The sequence below is a fragment of the Emydura macquarii genome, unplaced genomic scaffold, assembly GCF_026122565.2.
Source record: "Emydura macquarii macquarii isolate MOO-44397 ecotype Brisbane River unplaced genomic scaffold, CSIRO-AGI_Emac_v2 contig_1390, whole genome shotgun sequence".
Lineage (NCBI taxonomy): Eukaryota > Metazoa > Chordata > Testudines > Chelidae > Emydura > Emydura macquarii.
The window spans coordinates 7,528,595-7,553,668 of NW_027131527.1; the positions used below are offsets into that span (position 1 = coordinate 7,528,595).

At 41.8% G+C, this 25,074-nt stretch overlaps 1 protein-coding gene across 7 annotated transcripts in view; it reads right to left on the bottom strand.

The window, feature by feature from the left end:
- The window catches only part of RHOBTB1 (Rho related BTB domain containing 1), a 71,986-nt gene extending 48,595 nt beyond the window's left edge, over positions 1-23,391 (bottom strand). For 2 of the 7 annotated variants that reach the window (XM_067552562.1, XM_067552557.1), the window contains exons 1-2: positions 23,216-23,386; positions 16,982-17,086 (exon numbers count right to left, since the gene is read on the bottom strand). The gene's annotated coding sequence lies outside the window, so the exon portion shown is untranslated. Of the gene's footprint in view, positions 1-16,981; positions 17,087-19,386; positions 19,889-22,652; positions 22,828-23,215 lie in introns of those variants that run through there. The other 5 variants (XM_067552560.1, XM_067552565.1, XM_067552558.1 and 2 more) reach the window with 5 other exon arrangements.
- Between the last annotated feature and the right edge of the window lie 1,683 nt (positions 23,392-25,074).

Genomic DNA, 25,074 nt, shown 5'->3' on the forward strand with positions numbered 1-25,074 from the left:
TGAGGTCAGGCGAAGCGAGCCCGGGCTTCTCTCCCTGCAGCCCGGGCTGCGTCCGCCCCGCCGCCAGCGGCTCGCACACCCGGGAGGAGGGGGAGGGGGAGGCGCTCAGCTCCGCGCGCCGAGAAGTTTAGGACTAGCGCGCGCGCGCGCGCGCGGGGTGAGACGGCACCTACCCGGGAGCCGGGGCCGCTGCCTCGCCGCCCTCAGGCTGAGCGGGCGCCACCAGCGGCGGCTGCCCCAGCTGCTCCTCAGGCGGGGCGCGCAGGGCGAGGGGCCAGCAGCCCAGCGTTGCAGCAGGAAGGCAGCATGGCGCTCTGGCGCCCCTTGTCCCCGCGGCGGCGGCTGCTCTCCGAAGCTCGCCGCGCCCGCTTCCCGGATCCCGACCCGCTCCTCCCGCCCTGCCCACCCCAGCGGGGACGGAGGGTGAGGCAGGAGCCAAGCCCCTCGCTCGGCGGCGGGAGCCGCTCTGCTCGTGCGTGACGTCGGCCGCCCTCCGTGCTATTTATAGCGGAGCATGGGATTTCATTCATGAAAACAGGGCCGGGTGTCTGTCTGGGTGTGTAAGGGCGGGGGAGGCGCTCCAGAGACTAGCGCCGGGCCGGCCGCTGCAGCCTCCCACCACGACCCCAGTGCACAGCAGCCCCTCCTCCCACGAGGCGGGGGCAAGGGGCATGCAACCGCAGAGTAAGGTGCAAGAGCCGGCACCCCGCCCTGCAAGGGAGCGTGCAAAGAACTCCCGCAGCCCAGGCAGGCTCTTCGCATGCTTACTGCGAGCGCTGCTGAGCGTTGGGCGTTGCACAGCCGCCCCGCCTTGCAACCCTAGAGCAGGCGCCCTCTGCAGAGCCTGTTCACCCACCGCAGGGAGCCTGCTAGCCCCGCTCATGCTGCAGGCTGCTCACGTGAGCACAGCCCGCTCCTCTCCTTTTTAAACGCGAGGAGGTGGCAGCTTGTATATAGTTTTATCGCCCGGGTCCTTAGTAGCCCGTTGAGGGGCGCTGTGTCCTTTGCTCCCAGAAGAGTCGGGGATTAGGCACGCACGAACACGTAACAGAAGAAGAGTACAAGTCCGGGCCCCTGAGGTGCTCTTTGGACTGAGCACAGTCATCACCACCTCACTTAACAACAGCGCTCATTCACCCTTTCTTTCTATTGGAGTTTACCACCAGCAGGTGTAAAATTTTGACCAGATCTCTCCCATTTTTATTTACCTTTCACCCCTGCATTAAAAGGATTATTAAAATGGGCACAGTGCTGATCTCAGCCTATTAGAGAGACCAGATAAACATTATCTCATCTATTACACCAACTTCTGTTGGTGAAAAACAAATGCTTTTGAGCTACACAGAGCTCCCTGGAGCTTAAAAGCTTGTCTCCTTCACCAGACAACAGTTGGGCTAACGAAGGATACTACTTCACCCACCTTGTGTCTATAATAAATTGGTTAGTTTAATTTTGGAACTTTGTATCCAAATAAATAAATAGAAATGGAGGGCTGGAAGGGACACCCTTGAGGTCATCAAGTCCATCCCCAGCCCAGAAGCAGAACCAAGTACACCTATAAATGAGAATGCAATTAGTTCAGGATGACCCTCTTAATCGGAAATGATTCTCTGTTACAAAACTAAAAAGGCACCATGCTAAAATGACACCCTCACAACTAATAGCTGATCATTTGCCCTCTGCAAGTGTGTGTGCAACTGATATTTTACCCTAGTAACAGGCATATGCACAACTGTTGTAGCTAATGAAACTTCCTCTGCTGATGCAAATTTTACTGGAGGGAAGGAGACAATCTATTGTAACAAATTGGAGACAAATTGAAATCAGTGCCATCTAATAATGACAATCCGTTTCAGAGAACAGGTTCTAAACTCCTTTTATAAAGATGCTGCATGTTAATAGGTTAACAATACTGGCATTTGGCTTTACATTTTTCAAATGCCCAGAAGCCAAACTCACATTAACCAGGTCAGGCTGTAGTACTTTTGGATAGAGCACAGTTATGCCAAGCAGCTTTATAGTCTGCATTTTCATATCACAGAAGGCTGTAGTGCTAGACTAGAATGAAATGTTACAAATATTAATAATGTTGCTTTACAGAAAGATTGTCTACACATGGAGTTATTCAGGAATTGCTACTGTGTTTTAATTCACACACTACTTTTCTCAGAATAAACCTTCAAATGTACACAACCTGTAACTATGTACTTGACACAAATGGTAAAGAAAGATCCTTCTGAATTAAAAAAGTCTAAATCATAGATACTGACTTACAAGCATAAACAAAAATAATGGAGTTGGCAATATTGTCAATGCCAAATGGTAAATCGTGAGTCTTATCCCCAAAATCATAACAATGGTTTAAAAATTATGAGATTTAAAGTAAATTTTTGCCTTTTGTGGTTTTTTTTTGTTTGTTTATAAGATTCACATTTTCAACCTTTTCTCTGCAAACAAAGGCTAGACATTTACTTGTTCTTTGAAATAAAATCTGAAATCATCACCGTCACACTATTCCAGGAACTGGGGGGGAGCGGCAGGGGGAGAGAAAATGTAGTGTTTTTTCCTCAAGGTCCAGATCCATGAAGGGACTTTGGTGTTGCAATGCTGAGTGTTGCAGCCCCTAACTTTTAGGTGCTTAGAAAAAAATCATAGGAACAATACTGCAATCCACAAAGTCTGGGCATAGGAGCGAAGGAGCTAATCTATACATGGGGAAGAGATAGGACTTAGAGTGCAATCCACAAAGCCAGCACAATCCATAGGGAACCACCTAAGCTAGCCAATAGAAGAGGTGATCCAGAAAGGAGGTTTCTAAGCCCCAACCTTCTTATGGAGATGGGTTCCTAGCTCTGTTTGTGATCCACAAACTTGGAGAAGACAGGCATTCAGACACCTAAGTTATGTGTAGGAGCCAAGATGAAGCACTCCCTTATAGCCTTTAGCCTACTGGATAGGGTACTCATCCAGGATGTGAGACCCCTAGTTCAAATCTTCCCCTCCTCCAGAAGGAGAGGCGGGTTTTGAGCAGGGCTCTGCCATCTCTCAGGTGAATGCCCTAATCACTCGGCTACAGGAGTCATTCTAACTTTTTCACTGGCTCAATTAATTCAATAATTGAATATTAAAGTGAAAACTTCAATAGGAGAGATGAAGGGAGACCCACCTCATAATTTAGTGTTTGAGAACTCACCTGAAAGATGGCAGATCCCTGTTCAAATCCCTGCTCCCCCTCAGGAAAACAATGGGGGAATCTGCTCAACATCTTAGATGTCCATTCATAAATCAAAGGAGTTAAGGGGAATGACCAGGAAATCTTAGTATTAGTACACAAGACAATTACTTAACTTGCATCACAGAGATTTAGTGGGACAAATCTCATAACCAGAATATTGGCATAAGTGGGGTATAGTTTGTTTAGGAACAATAGGCAAAGAAAAAAAGGGAGGAGGTATTGTATTTTATATTAAGAATGTCTACACTTGTTCTGAGATCTAGAGGAGGTAAGAGACAGACCAGTTGAAAATCTCTGGGTGAAAATTAAAAAAAAAAAAAAAAAAAAAGGTAGGAGTCTACTATAGACCATGAAGTCAGGAGGAAGTGGCAGATGAGGCATTTCTAGAACAAACAACAGAAATATCCAACATACAAGACCAGATCATAATGGGGGGGACTTTAACTACCCAGACATCTGTTGGAAAAGTAACACGGCAAAACACAAAATGTCCAACAAGTTCCTGGAAAGTGGTGGGGAAAACTTTTTGTTTGAGGAGGAGGAGGAAGTAACTAGAGGGTCAGCCATTTTAGACTTGATTCTGACTAAAAGAGAGGAATTGGTTGCTAATCTGAAGGTGGAAGAGAACTCGGGTGAAAGTGATCATGAAATGATAAATTTTGTGATTCTAAGGAAAGGAAGTCATGCCTGATCAAACTGATTGCCTTCTATGATGAGATGACTGGCTCTGTGGATGTGGGGAAAGTGGTGAGTGATATACCTTGACTTTAGCAAAACTTTTGATACAGTCTCCCACAGTATTCTTGCCAGTAAGTTACAGAAGTATGGGTTAGATGAATGGACTATAAGGTGGATAGAAAGCTGGCTAGATCGGCCTCATCAGGCGGTGATCAATGGCTTGATGTCTAGTTGGCAGCCGGTATCAAGCGGAGTGCCCCAGGTGTCGCTCCTTGTGCCGGTTTTGTTCAACTCATTCATTAATGATTTGGAGGATGGGGTGGATTGCACCCTCAGCAAGTTTGCGGATAACACTAAGCTGGGGGGAGTGGTAGATACCCTGGAGAGGAGGGACAGGATACAGAGTGACCTAGACAAATTGGAGGATTGGGCCAAAAGAAATCTGATGAGGTTCAACAAGGACAAGTGCAGAGTCCTCCACTTAGGATGAAAAAAATCCCATGCACAGCTACAGACTGGGGACCGACAGGCTAGGCAGCAGTTCTACAGAAAAGGACTTGGGGGTTACAGTGAAGAGGAAGCTGGAGATGAGTCAAGAGTGTGTCCTTGTTGCCAAGAATGCTAACAGTATATTGGGCTGCATGAGTAGGAGCATTGCCAGAAGAACGAGGGAAGTGATTATTTCCCTCTATTCGGCACTGGTGAGGCCACATTTGGAGTACTGTATCCAGTTTTGGGCCCCTCACTACAGAAAGGATGTGGGCAAATTGGAGAGAGTCCAGCAGAAGGCAACAAAAATGAGTTGGACTGAAGCACATGACGTACGAGGAGAGGCTGAGGGAACTAGGCTTGTTTAGTCTGCAGAAGAGAAGAGCGAGGGGGGATTTGATAGCGGCCTTCAACTACCTAAAAGGGGGTTCCAGGGCGAATGGAGCTAGGATGTTCTCAGTGGTGGCAGATGACAGAACAGGGAGCAATGGTCTTAGGTTGCAGTGGGGGAGATCTAGGTTGGATATTAGGAAAAAGTTTTTCACTAGGAGGGCGGTGAAGAACTGGAATGGGTTACCTAAGGAGGTGGTGAAATCTCCATCCTTAGAGGTTTTTAAGGTCTGGCTTGACAAAGCCTTGGCTGGGATGATTGGTCCTGCTTTGAGCAGGGGGTTGGATTAGATGACCTCCTGAGGTCTCTTCCATCCCTAATCGTCTATGATTCTATGAAGAAGTGAGACATCCAGAACAAGGACAATGGGCTTCAAAAAAGCAGACGTGAAACTCAGGGGACTGGCACGTATGGTCCCATGGGAAAAGACAGACTATCACTTGTGAAATTCACGGCTGCTTAGTATTGGTAAGTTTTGAAATTCCTGTGAATACAAGGATCATCTGCAGTGAAGTTAAAGATAAAAAATGATGACATGCTTCTGTGCATAAATATTATCTAACAGAACTGTGAATTTCCCCTTTTGTTACATATCCTGGAGGCCAGTTTAGCCCCTGAGGCTGCTCTGATTTGCATTGTCTAGAAGAGCTCCTTAGGGCCCATCCTACAAACTCAGAATCACTGAAGCACTCTCCCTCCCTCCCCTGTTCATGACCCCTTCCCACTCTTGATATGCCTTCCATGCCTAGGAGAAAGGCAAGAACAGTGGTACCCAAACTTTTCCTCTTGTGCCCTCCCTTATGAGTAATAGAATGCATCCACACCCCTCTCAAGCCAGGAGAGGAGTCACAGCTGGGCTGGGATCCATGGTGAAGGCCAAGAGTAGGGGCCAGGAGCTGAGCCATGGCCACAACTGTGGCCGGGGCATAGCTGGAGCCAAACTGGGGGATGTTCCCTCCCCATCCCCCCGTAGGAGCTGGCCCAGGCCCTGCCCCCCCACATGTTCCTCCGTGCCCCTAGGGAGGTCTCCCCCACAATTTGGGAACCACTGAGCTAGAAGCAGGTGGCACAGAACTAGGTATGCAGGCTTAATGCCACCCAGGATAAAAGCAGGTTGGGGATAAGAGGGGACCACAAGGATTTAGCCCATCATCTTTGTCAAGGGCAAAACTCTTCAAGGAAAAGGGTGAAACAAATATTCTGACTCTCTCTGCCTGGCAAGAGTGACCAAGACTGGTTTGTGCTGCCAAACTTCCAGGCACAGGTGCTCCTCCACGAGTCATAGGGGACACCACCAATCCTAAGCTTGATGTTTATTGTTCATACTACAGTGCATCTTGCTGACCAGAAAGCTTGTAGTACTAACTTGATGCCACTAGGACATCAGAATCTCCCCATCTTTATCACATATCTGGCTGGCATTTACCACTGATTCCTCCTTCCTGGTTAACAGAAAACATCCATCTGCTATTGCCCTAACTCTCTCCACTAACCCGACCTGCCGTTCTGGACAGCTCGGAGGGCCTGAGATTGCACTTCCAAGTACAGGATGGGTTGGGGTCGTCCTTCTCCCAGTACCAGGGGTCCTGAGAGAGAGACATTCCTGTAAAAATCCTGAAAAAGTCACAGTCTAAATTACAAGAGTTCAACAAACCATGCTGTTAACAGTGTGGAAATTTGCGTGCATGGAAACTGTGTTTTGGGAGTGTGCTAGGAAACTAAAATAAATTTACCTGTAAGTTCTGTCCTGTGTAGATAAAGGTCTAGATTCTGTGCTAAGCCTCAGTCCCATTAATGACACAGTGTACCTACTAGGTTAACTGAAAGCCACTCTCAGAGAAGACAATGGAATGAGGTGCCTGTGAACATATGAAAATGACATGCAACCACATATGTTGTGATATTGTATTTAAGGACTTCCCCATCATCATACTGTCTATCTGATATACATAGCCTCAACCAGCTGCCAAAATGTCACAAATGATGAGGCTGTTAAATATTTTAAATGAGCTGTGTAATTTTACTTACAATACTTTTTTGCAATTTGGCATTGAGGCTTTAATTGTGTGGGTAGATCAAAACCATTACTAACTACACCTCTTAGTGCTGTGTTGTAATAGGTTGATATATTCTACATTAGACTTTATCCATTAAAAAAAATCATAAAGAGAATGAAATCCATGGATTTTATTTAAATGTGTATAATATATGTATTTACATATATCCTTCAAGTAATTTCCTACCAGTACACCTTCTTGTATTAATTGGTTTGCATTCAGATCTCTGTCTTTCCTACAGCAAATGCTTATGCATTCACAATTAGCCTTCTTTTCAAAACAGCTCTATATTGCATGCAGTCTGCTAGCAGTCTGAATTGTCTCCTTTATTGGAGTCATAAGGACAGAGCTCAGCATTTGATCTACGGACTCTGTTTTTATTCAGTGAAATCAATAGCTATTCTCAATCGATTACAAAATGAAGTAACCTGGTTAGATCAGCTGTATCAATTTTCTGAGTACAACATGAAATTCTCCAATTATCAGACATCAAAATGTGACACATATATAATGTCTTTTCCATTTTATGCCAAGCTGCATTACTGACTATCTGAAATAATCATAAATTGCAAAATGTACTAACAATTACCATTTTGTTTTTAGGAATTATTCAGTAAGTTCCAAATAGAGTCCAAGATGGTGATGACTTGATTTAGAATTCAATAGTGCTTTAGCCTCATATGGAACTGTACTATGTATCAATGACACAAAGTACCACTGTTTGCCTTTGAAGGGATTTTTATATTCCATATATTTTATATATGGTTTTCCATTCCAATTACCATATTATCTTGATAAGAGAGATTATTGGAGCTATAGTTTATACTTAGAATATACATGCTGCAGTTTGGAACCTGCAGCAAAAGCCTGTGCTTTAATAGCATTTTAAATGTTAGTCTATTCATCCCTACCGTGCCACCTTTGATTTTTTTTTTTATTTAAATCAACAGGCTGGGGGGGAAGGGGGCACTGCATCCTTATTCCTCTTACCCACACATTTTATGCCTTCAGAACTTCTCCTGCCATCTACTCCTCTACATTTCAGTTCTTAAGTAAGCCCCTACTGTTTTACTTCCTCTACATAAAAGCTGGGATTCAAAGTAAGCCTGAGACTGACTTACTATGAGTCGGGCTTGCCATAAGCCACGTATAGCCCTGGAAAGTCCGCTCCATACAGAATTGGTGGATTAAACCATTTATCCAGGGCCCAAATGTCCAGTCTCTATATTGGTATGTTCTTACTCCTTTGGCACCAGGTTGTGCAACCCTTTCAGAAGTAAATGGGACTGGGCTACTGGAGAGAGTAAGTGGAACAGTTTAAAATCCAAGTGAGTATAAACTAGGAATAACAGGATGAATTAAGCAAAGGACATTTTTGGCTGAATATCAGGAGCAGCAAGAGGAACAGCTGAATGCATTATGTAATAGTCTCCCAAGAGAAAGCAGTGGAAGAGCCATTGTTCATCTCATTTAAAAGGTAGCCGGGATAAAGCACTGGATAGAATACATTGTATGGCCTAGTCTTGCATTAACAGGGGTGCACCATCTTGATTTCTATTATTTTTTAAGTGATTAAGATGGAGGCTGTGCTATACTCAATCAGTTGTCCATCTGTCAGTATATTCTAATAAAATACTATTTATCTTATACTGCACTATTATTTGCTAACTGAAATATCTGGACTTTTTAAATTGCATAACACTTGTATATTTTGTAATTATCAAACAAAATCGCTATCACTATAGGCAGAACTTTATGTTCATGTCACAGCCATTTAGTACCTAAAGCATGGCACTGGTTGACTGCAAGCATCATTAGTTGATAGATCATGTTAGTTCAAGTTCTGGATAACAAGCATCAAGCCAGTTTGAGTGTTTTCCACTCAAACTTGTGTCATTTTGCCACTTGTCCAGAAGCAATGTTGAAAGCACTTCCGTCAAAGCAAAGGGAGGCCATTCTAAATTTTCCAAAGGATGTCTATTCTAGCAATGTTTTCAACAGTATCAGCAATTTTCTGTTGTATGAGAATGTGATATCCTGCTAATATTATTTTTACTACTGTATTGTGAAATGAAAGCTGCTAGAATACTTTATTTCTTGTAACATTAACTAAAAATAAGTGTAATATCCTTAATGCAATAATTAAAATTTTCCAACATAAGAGGAATTAAAAATTAATTTCACAATGTCTCACTTTTGTCCAGTCTGTCTTTCAGCACTATTCTTGTCCAAGGAATGGCATGTACAGTGTTAATTTATTAGAATACATCTCCATTTCCATTTCACAGGAGAACATGCACTTTTAATGGCCACAAATGGGGCATTTAGCACATGCATGCAAGTGAAATGGTAATCCCAGTGCTGAAATTCTTACTCAGGCAGAATTTCCACTGATTGTGTGTCTAGACTGTTATCCGTTCATCTATCCCATACGCAGTGTTGATAAGATATAGTAAAACATACATGATAAATGCTATCTATCCTGAACTTGTTCACTAATCCATCTCTCTTGGGATCTTTTCCAAATCTCTAAGCAGTTTCTAATAGGTGTCTTCTTTAAGAAAAACAACAACAAAGAACAACCTCTTAGAGAAGCACGTCTTTCTCCCTTGAATTGGGCCGTCCCCATGTGTAATTATACTAGCCTGAGTTGCAGGTAGGTCAAAATTCACTCCTGTACCAGTGGCAAGTTTAAGGGGCTGATATCTTGGGATTACTCTGGGCTGAAATTGGGAATTTTTATATCATTGGAAAGGGGGAGTTTCACAGTGGGTTACACAGTCCTTGCATCTAGCCCTTGATTCAAGATGTTGTGCTTTAAAACAATAATATGACTGGAAAAGCTCTTTCAGGTAATTTTTAAAAGATACCTAAAATGCACTCTCTCTCATTTTCTTCTTCTTGAGGCCGGCATAAATAAGTTCATGGTATGAGGAGAGCCTAGCTTTACAGGTGGATGAATATGAAATACAGTCAATACAAGATTTAAAAACAAATATTTCTTGAAAAGTGTTCCTGCTATAGTGCATGCATACACTATCTAGATAGAAATATCTACATATACAGACCATTGTTACCCAGGACATGCTAGTATTCTGGTGCTGTACACAGATAGCTAACACAAATCTCCCATAGAGCTCTCTTTATATGAATGAGGGGAGGGGACTAATGGCCTGCGAAAACTAATTTTATGGGCTCTGTATCATTGTTTAAGAGTAGAAACAGTGGTAGATAACCATATCTTGTTATTTTCAGTATACCAACCAGCAGTGCTGGATTAAATGGTAGAATCAAGGACAGCTTAGTCTAACTATTGTTAATCTTTGAAAAACAGCCTTGTCAAATAGGGTTTACTCTACAGCAACTCTGCACCATAGGTTACATGCTGAAGTAAAAGCTTCCCAGTCATGTTTTTAGGATATGACTCAAAGCCTGCTATAATCAATGGAAATACTTCAATAGATTTTGGATCAGGCCCATGACATTAAACATTTAATTTAAAACATATCTGAGGTATCAGTCACAACATGCAACTTTTAAAAATATTTTGTTAATGAATGAAATAAGCAAGGTTATGCAGTTTAAAACATTGAATGCAAGGCAGCATTTAATGAATGAAATGCATCAGTGTCCCACTGGTGCTTTTCACTTGTTTTCCTTGTTGAAGTGCTGCCTTTATTTGTTTATCCAAATTGTTTAAGATGAAAGTATTTACATAATGCCTTATTTATCTCTTGCACACCCTTGATATGTTTACAGACAAACAGCAGTATTGTGGCTTTAACCCTTGAAAAGTCTCTGAATTCAGATCTAAGCTTGAAATTCTTACCAGTTGCTCTCTGTGTGTCTCTTGCTTGTGAAAATGTTTCAAAGCATTAAGTTTCACAGACAGCCAGTGCAGGCCCTGTCTGTATTAAGGACATTGACACCAGTTTAATTACATTGATTTGGTTACACCAGTGCAGACCCCCAATGTACACAGTGCACCAGGGCTAAATTTGATAGGTTATCACATTGAATTACACCTGCTTGTACCGGCACAGCCCATCTCTATATTAGGAGTTTGCCCCAGTCTCTCTACAATGATCTAGTTACACAAGTGTCAACTTATCTTATGTAGCGAAGGCCTCTGATCACACACTAAAGGACAAAAATCATATCTTACCTACTGTAACAACATGCACTAATTTCCTTAGCGGAAAGATCTTACATAAGTTCTTGCAAAACTGAATAATTTATATGGGTTTTAAGGACAGAGATGCAGTTTTAAATGCTGTATTGTGACTTTAATATTCTATTATGACATTTGTCTGTGTAAATTTCCAATAGTTCTGTTAAGTTTACTTTCACAGCTCAGTATTTTGAGTTTGATTTGCAACACTATTGCTCTGTCAAGAGAGGGTCTCTTCTGTACAGAGATAAATGAGACATGCAATGTATACCAAATTGTGATGTGGGGAAATATTAACTTAAAATCAAAGATGCCATCTTTTACAGTAAACACAACATTGTTTTGATGTAAAAAGTGTTCATGGATGCCATCAAGTAGGTCATTGATCTATACTAGGCCTGTTTAAAGCTGATTGGTAGGCTAGTCACCTTTCTTTTCAATCTAAATGGAAGAAGCAATTAAGCCCCTTAATGGGGTGAGATAGCTGGAGACAACTGAAGCTACTGCCCAAGGCAACTGACTGCAAGACAAAGCTCTAGCAGGGCTAAACTGTGTGTTCTGAGGGGTTTTTTTCCCTGTGACTGGTTGCAAATGCAGGGACTAAGGGATTGCTTGACAAGCTGCACATCTGTGAGAGGAAAAAGACAGCAGACAGCAAGAGGAAACAGTCATGAGAGTGGCCTTGAGAGGAAGCAGAAGGACAGAGCTTCTTGGGGCACAGGACTCACTGGAAAGGCAGACTTGGAAGCTGTGAGCAAGGAAACTGTTTGTTTCTATTGTGATCCAGGAACCAGAACTTTGTGTACATTCTTTGTAGGTAAAAACAAATGCACCTCAGAAATGCTTATCTTGTATCAATTTCTTCTTATAATGGAAGCAAGGCTCCAAATAGTGGCTAACCAAAGGGGCAACAATATGAAAAACCAAAGGGGCAACAATATGAAAAAAAAACTGCTCAAGAGAATTGGTAAGTTCAGACAAGTTTTAGATGTCTAGATCTTGATTTTAATTTAAAGAAGCTGATTATAATGTACTGTCAAGTCAACTACTCAATAGCTACTTTATACACACATAAATCAGGGCCTTAAATACATGGGTTCAGTCCTAAGCTTATGATGTAGTAAAGGGCATTGTAGACTCTCTTCACCATATGCTGGTAGGGATCTGACATGCAGCCAATGTGTTGGAAGTTCCGTATACCTGTAATAAAACTGGGAGCTGTGGAGATGGTTGGGGAGCTCATGCAAATGACCTTCTCCATTCCTAGCCACTCTTGCATTTGTGGCATGAGCTGTGGAGGTTACTGTACTTTTGGGGCTGCAGTAATCCCTGTGGAGCTGCTGCAAGAGGAGAGGAAGAAACTAGGGTGGGTTTCTAAGTTTTGTGCACAGAGAATGTACTTTACTGGGTTGTGTCCGCCTGGTGGCACCGTCCTCCTCCCCTTCCGATTACTACGGGGGGGAAATTACCCGAAAGGATACTGTTTCTCACCCACATTGATGCTGCCATTTTGGGGCCATCAGCCAAATCCACTGTGCACATCTAAGCAGTCTCCACATCTTAGTGACAGCTGGGTGCAGACCCCAATGCCCTGCAGTGCTGCCTTCATCTTCATCTCAAACTCAATCCCTTGCCTAATCTGCATTTCCCCCACCTTAGAGAGGTACACTGCTACTTCGTGCATGTGGATGACTGGGAGTGGGGGTAGGGGAAGAAAGCGAGAGTTATCCACAGCGGTGTAGCTGCTTACACATCCACAGCTGGATAGCTCCATCCTTATCTCGACATTATTTAAGACATGAAGCATTACCGCAGCAATTATGGTCAGCTATTTAATTATGTATTTAGGGACCTTTAACCAAATCATAAGAAATGTTCTAGCACCATTGCCCTTGTACCAATCAGTGCTTGGAAGTCACACTGACATTAGAAGTAAATTACTAGCATAATACACAGTAAAGTTACAGAATTTATAAAAATAAACCCATTACTGTATTGTCCAAGTTCAGTATACCCCCTCCCCCCTCAAGTTAGCTACATTGAAAATACTAAAAAGAAAACAAAACATTTTTAACAGCACCATCTGCCCCACACCTGCAGGCAAAAATGCCAGAGAACAGGTACATTTTATGACATATTTAAAAATCTCAAGAATGTCATTAGATGCTTTTCTTTATAAAAAATATTTTTGGACAAAAAATACAAATATTTAAGAATAGTAATTACCTGCAAAACTTTACTAAACTATATTGGAGTTACAAGAGCAAACCTAACACTTTCCTTTCCCCTCCATTCTCTGACTTAAAATACTTGAAATGCATTTATTTTTCACATTAGGTTGCTAGCTGCAATTCATGTCTATGGCTGAAACACTATTGTACTGTTATTGTAAGAGATATGTTGACTGTCCTTTATAGTGTTGCTAGTGGAAACCACTATTGTAAACACACAAAGAAAGGCGGACTAAAGGAGCCAAATTCATCCTTGATGTAATTCCAGTGGAGACAGTGATGTTGCCCCACAGACAAATTTGGTCCAGTGTGACTTTCCAAAGAGGACTAAATAGTATTTGTTGAAATGTTTCCATGGATTCCTTTTTATTTAGGGCCAAATTCTGCATAAAGGTGTGTGTGCATGTAATACAGACAGGAAGACGTGTCTGCAATCAAAGACCCAAGCCTGCAGTGTGTCACTATTGAGAGAAACCTGTGAAATAACAAGAACTGCAAGAAGTGGCAGTATGAGAGGGCCACAGAACTGCAGCACAGAATGTGAGCTATCTTCCTTTCAGACTGAAGAGAAATGGAAGGAAACAACACAAGTACACATGTGTGGCCGTAAGTCTGAGTTGTACTTCTCAGGGGGTGCCTATGAGACCATGAGCATCTCTGATTCTGGGCTCTGCTTGATGTATTCCTAGCCTCTGGAACAGGAAAAATGGGTCCCGTGTCATGCCAGGCAAGCAATTTAAACCCATGCTTTCAGAGATCTCTATTAACCATGTGTTCCTCTTATTGTGAGTACCAAACTTGAGATTGCTAGTGTCTCATTTTTAGAAATGTTGAGCACTAACAATTCCAGTTAAAGTCAATCAGAGCTGTGGATGCACTGTGCCTCTGGAAAACAAAACAAAAAACAAACAAAAAAAAATCCCAGGCGCTGGCTATCTTGAGTTGGGCATCCAGTTATTGAAACGCTCAAAGTTAGTGGACATTTAAAACCCGTGATCTTAATCTCTCAGTGCCTCAGTTCCCCATCTGTTCAATGAGGTCAGTATTGCTCCCCTACCTATGAGTGGTGTTGTGAAGATAATTCAACCTTGTCTATGAGCTTAGATGCTATAAACATCAGAGAAACAGCCATGAAGAAGTTATTTCTGTATTCAGGACAGGGTTAGGATTGTGTGCAGTAAGGAAGGTTTGGGGCTATCCATTGAGTGATGGGCATAAAAAGAAATACTGAACAACTGCACACTCTAACTGTACACTAAGGGAGGCAAAGGTCCCATATAACATAGAATGTGAAAATGTAATTAAAGGCTACATTGTAATGCATGCCTGCAAAAGGGCAGATATAAGGTTGCACAAGGAACCATAGTTCTGACATTTCTTGACCTGAGTGCTTGACTTCGAAACGTTAATGTTCTGTACAGAAAGTAACATTTGATATATGCTCTACAAACAATAAAATCCAAAGATATGAATAAGCAAATGGACTGTTTCTGCTCTCTAAGAGACAAGCAGTCCATGAGACTATATTGCTTAAAAGCAATATTTTTCTGCATTTTGTTTTGTTTAACCAAGGAGTCCTTTAGAGACAGAAAATGAGGATGGAGTAGAGAACCCAGCCATGAGTATGTGTCCTGAGTAGGGTCCTTTGAACCTTCAAATAATTTTGTAGGAAGGAAGAAATTACTACAAATTATGTCTGCCTTGCAGCGTCATAACTAGTAATTTGATACAGTTAGTTGAATCATTTGCCTCAATTTATCTTGATAACTAATTCCATAATGTTGAGATGGCTCTTATGATATTTTAACAATAATTCATAGTATCAATGTTATACATATATAAAAATGTCACTCTGTTCACAGGTACTTCTAAACATATAGAAAGACTCTGTTACAAGTTTATATTTTCTAATTATAAAATGTCACCACAGATGTACCGGGAATGGCTCTCAGGGGCTTTAAGGAGTCCTTTGTAGGATTTTAGCTACCAATTTGAGGATTGGAGCCAAAGCATATTGATGATAATGAAAAGCCTTCCATTCACTTCAGTGGACTTTGGATCAGGCCCTGAATTCTGGATTTCCCTGCTCCTGGTGGAGTGCACCCTGTCTCTAGATATTGCTTCATCATTTCTGCCAGAGCCCATTCACTGCTAGGGCTCATAAAAATACTCCTGAAGAGTAGTTTTTCCCCCCTTGGGAATGCACCAAGTGTCATGTTTGTCTCTGTATAAAATGCCCTGAAGGTAATAACCACTAGACTTACAAAAAACACACTCCAGTGTCCTATTTGAATCTGTATTCTTGCTATATTTTCTTAAGAAGAAATATAAATCTTTCTACTGAAGTACATTTATCTGGCTAGGAACATTGTCTCCCTCCTTCTCTTTTAATTGTGAGAAAACAATTTTGCTTACAGGGGAAAATAAATGAATAGTTTCCCCAGGGATCTCTGGCACAGAGAAAGGGGTCATTTGTGGGAACCCCTTATTAAAACATTGGCGGAATGTCACAGTGCTGGATGCCCTGTGGAAGTTTTATTTTCACTTACAAAGAAGTGCTTCTCTTCCATGAAATTATTTTACAGTCCCGTATGAATTAAAATCTTTTCCCTCCTGACTTGTTTTAGTAATGTATGTTCTATTCATATCTGTATGATATATATATTCTATATACAGTATATAAATAGATTTAAATAAGATTATATCTTTGTTTATTCATTCTGAACATATAACAAATTGAGAGGACTCAGGGATTGAAAATGATCTCATTTTGTTAAGTCCTTAGAGAAATGAAGTGGGTGGCTTTGATTGACTATCTCACAGACTATATAAACAGTGTGGACAATGTGCCAACTAATGGGTCAGTCTGCAAATACTCCCAATTCAGGAATGTATTTTGTGCAAAAAAGCATTAATCTGCTCCTGTGTGCTGGCTGGCCACCCTCCTTCCCAAACCTCTCTCACAGACTGTTCACAGCTAGAAGCACACACCTGTACAAGGAGGTATGCATGGCTGCATCAGAGGGCATATGAGGATTTAGATACCCTACTTGCTACCTGACCCTGCAGTCATGCCCATAACATGCCTCTGTAGGATTCTGGAAGGAAGCCAGAATTTCAGTGAACTCGCCCCATTCACTCCCACTTTCAAAAATGGGAGTTAAGCCATGTCTACACTAGTGAGCTTACAGTGGCACAACGGTACCGATGCAGCTGTGCCTTGGTAAGATCGCTCATGTAGCCACTGTATGCCAATGGCAGAGAGCTCTCCCAGCGATATAACGCTGTGCACACTACCACTTATGCCCAACGAAACTTATGCTGCTCAGAGGTGTGTTTTTTCACACCCCTATGTGAAATAAGTGATAAGGTAGACATGGCTGTAGGAGCTTTTGAAAATTTTACTCTAGGTTAAAAGTCACTAAACCTGGGAAGCTATTTATTGTGCTAACTTCACAATAAGGCGGAACACTTTTTTTTTTTCATTTAATGAAGAATTCAGAATGATACCAGCTTTCTGTTTCTTTTTTCTTTTTTTTAAATGCAAGAATATGGATTGATTCTGGGTTTTTTTCCAGTTAAACTTTTCAGTATAAACAACTTTCTAATATAGGCACTATATTTAAGACATTTGAACAAGGATTTGCTGGGCCTAAAGATAATCATAACAGACAGTGATAAATTAAACAATAATTTATATATTTTTTCTGGTAACAAGTCTATACTCACCTCACCAGAGGAGAAAATAGTGTTCATGTCCATTGTAACAGCTTGTTCAAAAGTGTACTTTTGTGAAGACACAACTTTTCCGGTTTTTCTTTTACTGTAATTCCCCTAGGAAAAAACAAATGCCGTAACTTTTATCATGATCACACTAAAATAATAATATTCGTACACAGTACCAATGACCTCTCTTATGGTTTATTTTATCTTAGAAAAATGTGTGTTCATCTCTAGGTGAATAAAAAAATATTTCAAATGTATTCAGTATTACATGTCAATGTTAAAGCACTTTAACAACTCCTCTGCCTGCTCTGAAAAAAACAATGGGTAAATAGATGGGCTTTGGAATGTGACCTGAAGGTTAACACGAGCTTTGTTGCTTTCGGTGGGAACTAAACATCTCGACACTGTGGAGTATATTTTTTTCTAGATGTGCTATAGAATATTTATTGATGTTAAAGCATTGAGAAGAGACTAGACCATATAAATTGGTGACATTGCATTACATTTCTAAGTCAAATCAAAAGAAAGATATAGGTGCTCCATGTTAGCATTTTCTATGGAATCAATCACTGTAGTATCAAAGTGCTCCATAGGTAATTAGATCTTTATAGCCCAATCTCTAGTGGACTTCATGGAGTTTTCTGTGATTTATCCAAATCTATGTAGGATGTGTACATATTTATCTCAAAGAAGAGGGTCTGGCAGCATGCCTCAAAAGTGGCAAGGCACCGTATTAGTCTCATCTTCTCTGGAATTTGGCTCTGAGGAGATAGGTGGCTGATTTTACACAAACTAGAGCATCTGTGTGCTTCCACCTTTAGCCTTAGAAGCAGTGAATTACAGAAATGCAGCCTAGAGGTGATAAACATAAGGATGACTGTGGCCAGAACTTCCTCCAGGAGGAAAAGTTGAAATTTGTTAGCACACTAAATATAGAAGATGTCATTTTTCACTCCAATGCTACCCAATTATGAAAGTTCAATGGGTCAAACAGAGGCTTAGTACCAGTTTGACAAATGGAGGTCTTCTTTAATAGAAAGGGAGGTCAGGAGCCTTCTAATCATTTCAACCATCTAATCTGCAACATTTCAGTCTAAGATAAGTTTGAATCAGCTGTTTCTGATCCAAGTGCTCATCTTTTATAGGCAATGTCACATGCTAGTGAAGGCACTGGTCGTGTCCATGGAAAGGGAGGTGTACAATTGCACGTCAATGGTATATCATTGGCAGTGCAGCAAGTGGCATCTCACCACCCCTCCAAATAATCTCATGTAGACTAACTGTGCAGTCTACTGCAACCTCTCCTTCTCATGCCTCCTTAACTTAACTTTCAATCCTGCCATCTCTCCAAAGCTCTACCACCAAAATTTGCTTTCACGTGCTGTTGTGAGGTGCATATTTGGCTCCTCTTAAATCCCTTCACTGACACCCTATAGTCTACAAATCATTCAATTCGTCCATAACTTAGCTCTCTTCTACTCTTCTGCATTCATCGCCTTTTGCTCTCTCCAGCTCCCCAATGCCCAATTCATGTAGCACAGGACACTCCTTTGACATGCTCTTTATATCCTGTTCCTACAGCTGGCTCTGATAGAGTAAGGGGGTTCTGGGCAAATGGAACCAGCTATCAGATAAAACTTCAACCTGGGTTTCTTTAAGTTCCTTATCAAAACATGCTTCCTTACTTAAAAGCCAACCAACCAAAAACAAACAAACAAACACCAAACAAGGCACAAAGCACTCGTATGCATCAGTATCTCAACCACTGAATTACCAAACAGTTGTCACACCTAGTCAACTGACCTTTTTAAAATGCATCTTTAAGCTATGAATGATTTTTTCCCCTTAAATATAGCGGTCAGATTTACAGATCTAATTTCCACTTTTTCAGAGCTTCCCTTTTAAGAAGGGATTGTTATTAATTCATCTCAGATCCTGAGCTCATATCACCAGTAGGTGTGGCCCAGTGTCTCGGCTGCTTTTATCTTTTCCAAATACGTGCTTATCACTGTTTCAACAATCTTTTCTCCAGTTTAATCTCATTAGCACCCACAAACACATCCTTCATAGAAGCCTTATCAAGATTCTACTGACTCAGATAGAAGTGCAAAGCCTGAAAACAGTTAGCTCGTTCATGATTTCTTTTTCAGGAAATCAATCTAGTATCATTAAGATTTGTAATGCTCTTAAGACAGGACATTCAGAATTTCGGGACCCACCAAAAAGCAGAACTTGCCCACATTGACCAGTCAGTATTACACTTTCTTTGGAGCAAGGACTAACTTTTTGTTCTGTGTTTGTTCAGTGCCTAGCCCAGCATGGTTCCCAGCCATGACTAGGGCTCTGATTCTCACATTTATAGCCCTACATATACTTAAAAGCTCTTGTCTTATTACGTTATATTATACCTCATGCAGCCTCCAAGAGCCACAGATCTACCCTTCCTGTATAGAAGCAGCGGCTCTGTCCCTCTGTGGTATCACCACCACTGGATCCAGTGGAGAGTGCTCTGCAGTCTGGGAATCAGCGTGAGGAAAGGAAGTAGGCTGGACAATGGAGTGGGTAGGCCAGGCGTGCAGCTTCCTCTTCCCAGTTCCGTAAAGCTCAGGATGGGAAGTAATTCAGTGAGGGCTGTGTTATGTGGTCCACTTGTCAATTGTGGGGAATCTTCTCTTAATTTGCAGCCACTGCAAAGCGAAGTAGGGCCAGAACTGATGCAGGGGTACAGAGTCTCTGTGAGGAATGCCTGGCTTCTGGAACATTTCTCAGAGTCAATGTATAACCTAGAAGACCTGCCAGTTTTGTGGGCAGGCCCACTGCCTCTTACGCAGTGGGCAAACTATTCCCTTGATGGAAGAATGGTAATTTCCTTTCCACAAGGAAAACCTTGATGTGATTTTTTTTCTCCTCTAACTCTCCTTCCCCTATGGGATGTGGTGAAAGGATCTATTTTCCTCCACAGAACTCCCTGTTTACCTTTCCTATGTTTTTCTCTTACCAAACTAACAATGCTGCAGAATTTTAGTCAATGAATCCGTAGGATCTGCCTTTGGCACCAAATTAAAAAAAAAAAAAACACAAAAACCCCCACACATACAAAATGTGGACAGATGACAAGTTAAAGTTTTTGTAACATTATACATGCTCCCCGTACCAGCTCTAAAACCTCTTCAGTAAATGTTAGTCAATTTTCATCTATAGCAACCCTTGCTGTTAAACAATGATCAATTTGCTTAATACTTTTATTTTTATCAAATTTTGCCTTTAAAGTTAATTTAACCTAAAATTCCTCCAGTGGTTGAAGTATGGAACCTTATTAAACAGCAATCACTATCTCCCAAGCTATCATTAATAAAGACCTAGTTTATTATATTCTTCATACTGGACAACACATCAAATGTTATCTTCTAATTGCGTATACTGAATGAAAAAGGGATCTGCCACTAAAGTCAATGAAGCCTTCTTCTGGCTCTTCCTTTAAAAATAGATCTCTATGCTTTAATATTCCATATTTGTGGCAAATTAAAATCCTCGGTTACCACTGCAGTGCTTAATCTAATGGTGTTAGATGCTGTATGTCCCCTACAATCTCGAAGAATAGCTCATCATCCTGATCCAGAAGGGGATAACTACCTACTGCAAAGACTTGTCTCTTTCCCACTCAGTATTTCATTTTAACAATTTGTACCCATAACTGAGGTCTCCTTTTCCAAATAAAGTGTAAAAAGAATCCCCAAATCCACACAAATATAGGTTACTTGATTACATGTAACAGAGGTTCTAATTCCCACCAACAAGGTCCTGGGACAATCCTTTGGTGAAAGCTCAGCTCCCTGCAACCAGCTACTTGGAAACCGGAAGGTGTTGGGATTTCTACCGATATGCTGACCCTGCACAGTGGCTCAGTCTTTCATAACCACACCTGGCCACTGGGGATTTTATAAATTTGAAGCTCCACCTCCCTCTTATAGTTTCCTAAGAATAGGGGAGGGAGAAGAGAAGGTCTCTACTTCTTTATCCCTGAGAGAGAGAGAGAGAGAGAGAGAGAGAGAAACTCTCTCATAACTCTGCACTCATAACTTTCCTAAGAATCAGCTGCATTAAATTGAGGTGATTCATGACAGTTTCTTTACAGCCAATAGGATTCAGAATAGCAGCAGTGAAACTGACTAAATTCTTATTGATTTCACTCTGCAGTTCCCTGAAGAAGCTGATCTGGAGCAGTCTGTTTGCAAACTCAGGAAGACAATATGAATCAGTTTGCACTTGGGAGATTACCATCACAGCTGTAAGTTTTAGACAGTGTGTGTGTATAAAATGAAAACTCAGATTCTGTATCAGTTGACAGTACAGATCCTTTTACTCACCAAGACAAGGCTTCTCCTCATCCAGAGCAAATGAACTTTCTACTCTCTGTTCATAAGTGTAACTGGATCTCCATTAACTCATCCACGCAGTAGTTTATCTGGGGGTAGCATAGAGGTCTCTTGTACACCTGGTCTGTCCACTACCCACTTTTCCCCCATATTCTTTCAGTGGTATTACTGAAGGGTTTGCGGGAGCCAGCCCTCTACACCAGTGGGATGTTTCATTCATATAGTGCAGTGATACATCAACATTTTTAGGCTTTGAAAGGCCATTTTCTAACCAGCAGAAACAGACCCTTTTTGTTTATGCAATGAATACTGAAGTGTATAAACTCACATTATCTTTAGATGTGCTAAGTTAAAACAATTTACTGCATTTCATACAAAGTGCATTTTGTAAGTGTCTGAGGTTCTATAGAAGAGGAGTGTTTAGTTTCCATGATGATGGCTCCTGACTAATATGGTGAAACAAAATACAAAGAGGTTTACATTTTGATGATTGAATTTGCAAGATACTTGTAGTAGCTAAAAAATAGAATATAGGCGTCCCTCCCACAAACCATTCCCTCTTTTTAATCAAGTCAGATGTCAGTGTTATTAATATTTTTAATATACAGTTAAAAACAATGTTTAACTGGAATTATTAAAAGTACTCTGAACATTAAGACAAATTCAGATTTTATAAAGGAATAATCAGAAACAGTTCTGCCACATTGCTTGATTTGTTGCCCTTGACATTAAGGGACAGACTCAGTAAAATGCATACTTTGTTCTTTGTGCATGATGTACATTTATATTAAATTCTTATAACATCTATTGATTTTCTCAGCTAAATTACCAAAGTTTGCCAACTTTTCAATACAGTAATGTGAACAGAGTTTTATCCAGAAGTTAAACTGTGACAAAGTTTTCCCCTCAGAGTGCATAGGGACACGTCTTCACTAAACCTAAGTTTTCACTCCAAACTCAATATATAATACTTCAGTAGAGTGAACATAGCTTAAGCCAGTTTATAATAGTAAACTGGAAAAAAAAAAGTTGAAGATTAGTTAAAAAAATTTAAATTACCATTTTTTCATATTTCACACTTATGTCTGTTACTGCTACTTTCAAAGAGTGCTTTTTAGATTTATACTTTAACATTTCCTGTTTAAAAAACAAAAACAAAACCACAATCTATTCTGAAGCCATAGACTTGTAGAGGACTGTGAAGGCAGAAAGCTTTAAGAGTAGAAAACAGTGGGAAAGTGGAACTAAATACATTTCTTTTTCAGAGACATGCCATCTACTGTATGCCAGATACATACCCATAGGCTAAAGAAATGGAAAACATTCCTGAAGTCTGCTGTATGTTTTCCTCTTTGCCCATTTACGACAAGAAGTTATTTCCTAGATTCCTCTCTATTACCTATCACAGCAGGTTACAGCCATTCTTTCCCTCATTGCTAGCTGTTCTCAATAAGTGTTTGAACCGTTCTGAAAATACATTTTTTATTTCACATGAAGCTAGGGTACAATGGAGCAAATTAGATTTAAAAAGAAAGCAAGGAGGGTACTTAAGCTTTGTAAAAATATAGCTCTCGGAGATCAATATCTTTCCGAGCTGCGGGGCGGAGAAAAGAAACCCAAGATGCCACTCAGGCTTCTCTTTGCCCAAAGCCGGGGAACAGCGGGAAGCCCCCACCCCAGCTGGGCACATCACAGCCCCCTGCTTGGCTCCAGGAATACACAAGATTCTGCTACCCAGAGCTCGGGCTCGCTGGCTTCCCCTGCAGCCTTCCGCCGGCTTGGCTTCCTTCGCTCCGCACCCGAGCCCCACTCCCCACAGCAGACTGCTGTGCTGTGCAGTGCAGTGAAGCCCGCCTCTCACCTGCGAGGATAGACGCGTCTGCTCAGGATGCAAGCTGAGGCGCGCGCACGCAGCGGGCGGCTAGGAGTCAGGCAGGCGGGCGCGCGGGACAGGAGCGGCTGTGAAGCCGCCTTTGTAAGCGGCACGCGACGGGCGCAGCGGCGCCTCCCAGTGCCAGAGTCCAGCACAGCCGTCACGTGAGCCCCGGCTCGCGGCCGCCTAGTCCCGGGGCTGCTCTGGCGGGAGTTGCTGCAGCAGCAGCAGCAGCAGCAGCGAGTGCGCTCCTAGGCGGAGGTAAATGTACTGTCCCCCCCTCGCTCTACAGGGCAGCGTGGGGGCGCCCTCTGTTCAGACCCGCTACCCCCGAGGGAGGAAAAGGCTGTGGCAGTGAGTGGGGCAACCCCTTCGCCTTGTGGCATGGCAGTGTCTCTCTGCACCCAGCAGCGGCTTGCTGTGGCTCTGAGAAGGTTAATTAGCATCGCTAATTAATACTTGGCTGGAGAGTGACATGGACGTGCCAGGCACCAAAGAGCTTCACCCCTCCAGCCAGCTAATTTCCAGGATTGTAACATGGATCTTAAGTTTAAAGGCCAGCAAATCATATTCTGCATCTTTAAATAGGCCGATTGCACCAATTGGAGAACAGTCACTCGGTATCTTTCAGGGGATTTGTTCAGCTAATCCATTTATTCCTAAGGGAGAACCAAAGGAAATGTCTCCCCACTTCCCTCCCCAAAATACACCCTCCTCCCCAGATGTTCAGTAACTTCCAGTGCAGGCTCCAACGGTTCAAAAATCATGTCAGGCTGCTCCCAAAATCATGAGATTGGGTTAGAATCAAGAGATTTAGAAGAATAATTCTGCTGTTGTTGTTTTATTGCTTTTGTTTTTGAGCCTTTAAGATTCATGTTATCGAGGAACTGGGGTTTTAAGAAGAGCAAGCTTTAAGAAGGTTTTAAGAAAAGTTAAATGTGCAAGTGTTTGCCAGATAGTGCTGTAAGGCAATGAAAGTTCCTCTCCTCCTCTTTAAGGCTCCTTCCAGAGCCCTGTCCTCCACACAAAGGTCCTTGTTACTGTCTCTGATTGCAGAATCAGGGCCTGTATTTTTCTGTGGTTAGTAATGTTGTCTGCTAAATATATTACACAATGCTCTTCACTTCAATCTGTAGCTTTGCATGACTTCCCTTTTCTGAAAGGCTTCTACTTTCCCCCAACATAAGTTGGTCCAAGATATTTCCTCACTTACCTTGTCTGCCCTTTTCTAGGCATTTCACTAATGAATCATATCTGAAAATCAATGCTAGATCTGTGAATTTTTTTTTCAGGCCACTGAAACTGATGTTGATGTTTCCCATTTACACTTTTCTTGATGGTATCTTACATCTGCTGATCTATTAGATGTGCAAACCTTTCTTCAAGGGTCTGACAGTGTGCACGTGTAAACACTATGGTAACAACACAAATTAAGAGCATGGACAATGTAGGCTGTACAGCATGCTATGTGTTGAAATGCAAGGCTGTGATTAATGGAATGGTTCAATAGACTGGTGTGTAAGTGACCTTGACTCCTATGTGGGAGACCTGGGTTTGATTTCCAGTCTCTCTCTTGTTTGTTAGCTCAGCAGGAGCTTTCAGGACTGTGGAGTTAGTACACTCAGCCCCAGTGGAGGGTAGTTGTGCTTCACGTCACTCAACAATGACAATTCAAGTTGAGTGAGGAGTGGCACCTACAGGCTCAGTAGGGAATTTGCCCTAGTGCTTCTAGACTGGAAAGATGATATTGAGATAGGCACCAGAGAAAGGAAGCCATAGCAATCTATAGCAGGGATGGGTTAAAGCTAATCTGGATTTGACCTAATGCTGATTTGCATCTTGAACCC